Here is a 4910-nt window from a genome sequence, read left to right as displayed (position 1 = left end):
ACCAGTCAATCCTAAAGGAAATCAATCCTAATATTCTTTGGAAGGACTGATGCTGAAGCTGAAGCTCTAATACTTTGGCCACCTGATTCTTCGGAAAAGACCCTGATGCTAGGAAAGATTGAGGGCAGGAAGAGAAGGGGGTGATGGTTGGATGGCATCACCGATTCAATGTATATGAGTTTGAGCTAACTCCGGGAGATGGTGAAGGACAAGGAAGCCTGGTGTGCTTCAGCCCATGGGGTTGCAAAGAGTTGGACACAACTGAGCAACTGTACAACAACCCTAGGGGCTCAGTGCCAAGGGCTGAGCTCAGGACGAGACCCTCCGTCAATAGAGGAAGATGATGGAGGTGACCGTCGTCCATGGAGGCTGCTATGCGCTTGACCACTTCCCACATGAGCACTTGGTAATCTTCACCACGATCTTATGAAACAGGCATCGGATTCCTGCCCGAGGAATCAGATGTGTAAGCAACCTTCCCCTGGGGGTGGGAGAATCAGGCTTCACGCCCAGATTCCAAGGCTGGCCTGCCTGCCTCTCCAGACCCCGAGGCTTTCTCAGAGAAACCACGACCTGGGCAGATGACCAAGGCAAGGACTCAGCCTCGGGGAAGGGGCGGTGGTAGTTTGGGATGGATTCCTGAAACTGGAGGATAAATTTGAAGGAACGAGGCAAGAAGCCAGTTTACAGACATAGGGGTCAAGGAGGGCATTGCTAACTGGACGGTTGGGCTGGGAGGTCTGGGCCCTGGAGTCCACCTGTCACTTAGACATAGTCCTGAGCAAACCCAGCCCCTGTTACTTGTGGGGTCTGGAATGTGGCAGTCCTCCGGCCTTCTCACTGGACGTTGCATGCTGAGTCAACTGCCGTTTCAGCTCACTTTAGCAGACAACAGCTGGTCACCCGGCTGGGTGTTCACCTGAGGTCACGGTTCACAGAGTTACAAACAGTGAGGGGTGGGGGAGGGGTGTTGAGGGAGGGGAGTAGACTGCCTGGCTCTTGATCCTGTCTCCCTCACTTAGCAGTGCATCAGCTTGGGCATGGCTACCCACTCCAGTATTCTTGCCTGGAGAATCCCATGGACAGAGGAGGCTGGTGGGCTACAGTCCATAGGGTCACAAAGAGTCGAACATGACTGAAGTGACTTAGCAGTCATGACCCATAGCTTGGGCAGGTCAGTAAGGCTCTGCAGGCCTTAGTTTCCCTATCTTTACCATGGGCTATTTGATGATGAAGTGGGTCAGTCTACACAAACAGGGAGAGCAATGCCTGGCACACAGTAGGTGCTCAGAAAGAGGTAGTCATCCTTGATTTCTTCACATGACAGTCACAGCAGAGGGAGTGCTCCCCTGAAAGGACCTCTCCGGGACTTTATCCAGGCTGGGGACACACTGCCTTCTGAGTCAGGCCGTTCCATTTTTGGACAACTCTGACTAAGAAAATTCTTCCTTGCTTCCAGCCAAGTCCACCTCCCCACAACTCCCACGCAAGGGCCCCAGCACTGCCAGAAGGCAAATGTCAGAAAAATATTCTTGAAAGAGAGGACACAGAATGTAAATAAGAATGATAGAATCGGGTTGAGGAATTACAGTCTCCCTGGCTTCAGCCATTCCCACTGCCCAGCCCAGACGTGGTGGGGGTGGTGGTGGGGGTCAAAGACCCTTTGGTTCAGTGGGAAAACCGGCCAAGGCTCTGCACTCTCCTCTACTCCCTTTAGAAACACATTAATCAACTTTTCCCTTCATTCTTTGCAGGCCACAGCGCACTGCGAACTGCCGTGAGACCAAGCAACGAGTCACTCCCCGGGAACAAAGGTGACGGCTACCAGGCTGTGGAGCCTTGACCTCATCTCATTTCCTACGTGCCGTCCAGCCCGTAATCATTGTGCCTCCAGGGAGCATGCCTGCCAAGCAGCACATGCTGTCGGCCTCCTGTTTACAGAGCCTTTCTGGCATCAGGTATATATAACCATGACTCCTGTGTGTTCCTTCCCTGTCTTCCTTGGCAGGTGCTGTGACATAAGAAGGATGCACGCATCTTTTTTTTTCAGGCAGTTGAGACAGCGTATCTCTCCCCTGATGCTTGTTAAAAAGGATTTGAGATTGAGTGTCAGTGTTGCAAGGTGAAAAGATTCTCTGAGTTCTGTTGCATGGTGCACATGTGCTTAACACTGCAGACGTGTCCGCTTAAAAATAATTAAGATGCTAAATCTCAAAGCAGCACGTTTTACCACAACAAAAAAAATCTTTAAGGATGAAATAGGTAGGTGAAATAATACAACACAGTGGCTTTGAAATGATGTGAGATGACCTTTGAAATGACCTGAATTTAAAAAGCTTTTTAGGCACTTCCTTGGTGGTCCAATGGTTAAGACTCCACGCTTCTAATGCAAGGGGTACTGACCCAGGGACTAAAAGTTCATTGAACTGTACACTTATGGTTTGTGTACTTTTCTCTAACATTGCTTGTGCTCAGTCATCTCTGATTCTGGGCGACCCCACGGACTGTAGCCCTCCAGGCTTCTCTGTCCATGGTGTTTTCCAGGCAAGAATACCATTGATAGTAGACTTCGTTAAAAAGTTTATATACATATAAAAGTAATCATAGAGGACGAAGACGTGAAGGGCGGGGGCTACAGTTGAAACATTATCCATAAGTTGGATGAGTTCTAGTCTATTTCTGTGTGTTTGAAATTTTTCACAATAGAAGAATAGAAATGTGGGAAACATTTAAAATGTGGGAAAAGTGATTTGAACATTTCGAGTATAAATCAGGACGCATGTATAGACTCCTTTTAGCAGCTCTGGGGCAGGGCACGCTGTGAACTGGGTACCCAAACTCTGCGGCAGGGCACGCCGTGAACTGGGTACCCAAACGGCCACATCCTGTTCTACAGGAAGAGGAAGGCAGCACCCTCAGTTACTATCAGGACACTTTGTTCCTCCAAGAGCTTATCCAAGAATCTGAGACAAAAAGAAGGGGCCCCATGCTTGGTCCACAGGTCTCCTTCTCCCGGCCATCTTTGGCTGAACATCACTGTCACCCTCCTGGCCCTGCGGACCCCAAATCTTCCGAGCTCTCTGAGGACTTGGCCCCAGGCACCCTCCAGCCACTCTCAAGGTCAAGTGCAGGCCAAACCTTCCCAACAGAGGTGCTGTGTGCAGCCAGGACCCCCTCTGCACTCCCAGTGCTCACTCTGAAGCCTGGTACTTCCTGGGGCACACAGAAGCTTTCGCCAAATCACCCTCTGTCACCTCGGGTGAGCCATGCCCCCTCATCACAGAACAGTCCAGCTAATCTTCCTCCATGGACCTGAATTTTAAAAGCTTTATAGGCACTTCCTTGGTGGTCCAGTGGTTAAGACTCCACGCTTCTAATGCAAGGGGTACTGACCCAGGGACTAAGATCCTGAACGGTGCTCAGCCAAAAAAAAAGCTTGTTAGTTCCTCTCTCCAGTGGGTGCTGAAGAAGCTCAGTTCAGTTCAATCGCTAAATCGTGTCTGACTCTTTGCAACCCCATAGACTGCAGCATGCCAGGCTTCCCTGTCCTTCACCATCTCCTGGAGTTTGCTCAAATTCATGGCCATTGAGTTGGTGATGCCATCCATTCATCTCATCCTCTGTTGCCACCCCCTCATCCTCAGTCTTTCTCAGCATCAGAGTCTTTTCCCGTAAGTCGGCTTTTCACATCAGGTGGCCAAAGGATTGGAGCTTCAGCTTCAGCATCAGTCCTTCCAGTGAATATTCAGGGTTGATTTCCTTTAGGATTGACTGGTTTGATCTTGCAGTCCAAGGGACTCTCCAAAATCAAAAACGGATGTTAGAAAGAAGTGGTTTACATTTCCCTGCACCTCCGCCAGTGTGAGATCAAAACAACCGCTAAAGGAAGAAGACGTGGGTCCTGGGCTTTTCTTCACCCTCATCAAATCAGATTAGCTAAAACTGTCAGTAAAAAATAAAAAAAAAAGTCAATAAAGCTTTCAGGGCTCAGAAGTCCACGAGATGATTCTGTTCCCGGGGGCTCGGTGACTTTCAAGTCTACCCGGAATGTAACTGCTAGACGGACGGTTCAGTGATGACCCTGTGAAGTCAGGTCTGGGTGGGGGCAGCCCCATCCCTGCCCCCACTCCTCTGTCATCAGGTGAGAGGTGGGGGCTGGGGACTGGCAGGCAGGGATGGTTGGGAAAATCTGGGTGTGATTCAAACAATTTGCTTTTCCCCGATTTTACATATTTACATATTAACTAGTATTGACCACCTCCTCTCTCCAGGTCAGACCTTCATCCCTTGACGTTGGATGGGCAAACAAAACACCTGGAGTCCCCAGGCCCCGTCCCGACCTTCCCTCACCCCACCTCTGGGACCACCCTCTGGAGTTGACCCTTCCCCACGGGTGGGCTCTGAGCACAGCCATCTCCTGCTTCTCCAGCTACTTCTTCCCTGTCTTTAACTTGGCTGCCTTTCCCCTCCCTCCTCCCTGCACGTGGAAACGTCCAAAGGTTCTGGCCTTGGACCTCCCTCCCCCTCCCTCCTAGGTCATGACCACTCCTAGTTTACCGAGGGCACGAACTCCTGCCTGAATCAACAAGGGGCACTGACTCAGCGCGTGGGAGCCTCTCTCCACCCCGAAGCTTGCACTCTACCACCTCCATGCACCCACCCCCCCCCCACAGCTCTGGGGACCCCTGCTATTCACTGAGCCTCCTCCCTGGGCCCCCCTCCTCCTGCTCCCAATCAAAGAAAGTCCTCGGGAGACACAGAGCCCCAGTGCCCCATCAGCTCAGAACTTCTGATCACCTCGTTTTCTTCCTAGCAAAATCCCCCAGCTCCTATGATGGGGAGGCTTCTTCTTTGGCCTCAGGACCTCTCTCCATTCTCTCTCTCAGAAAACTCGAATAGGACAAGGCAGT

At 51.0% G+C, this 4910-nt stretch overlaps 1 long non-coding RNA gene across 1 annotated transcript; it reads left to right on the top strand.

Annotated features, from left to right (window-relative positions):
• The first annotated feature begins 1484 nt into the window (after positions 1-1484).
• LOC145504546 (uncharacterized) lies at positions 1485-3976 on the top strand. The gene is made up of 3 exons (XR_014052290.1): positions 1485-1553; positions 1755-1958; positions 3002-3976. It is a non-coding gene; the product is annotated as an uncharacterized LOC145504546 (long non-coding RNA).
• The last annotated feature ends 934 nt before the right edge of the window (positions 3977-4910 follow it).

The sequence above is a fragment of the Giraffa tippelskirchi genome, chromosome 5, assembly GCF_054371585.1.
Source record: "Giraffa tippelskirchi isolate mGirTip1 chromosome 5, T2T-mGirTip1v1.2.pri, whole genome shotgun sequence".
Classification (NCBI taxonomy): domain Eukaryota; kingdom Metazoa; phylum Chordata; class Mammalia; order Artiodactyla; family Giraffidae; genus Giraffa; species Giraffa tippelskirchi.
The sequence above is the reverse complement of the archived record's forward strand: the minus strand, read 5'-3'. Positions and strand labels throughout refer to the sequence as shown.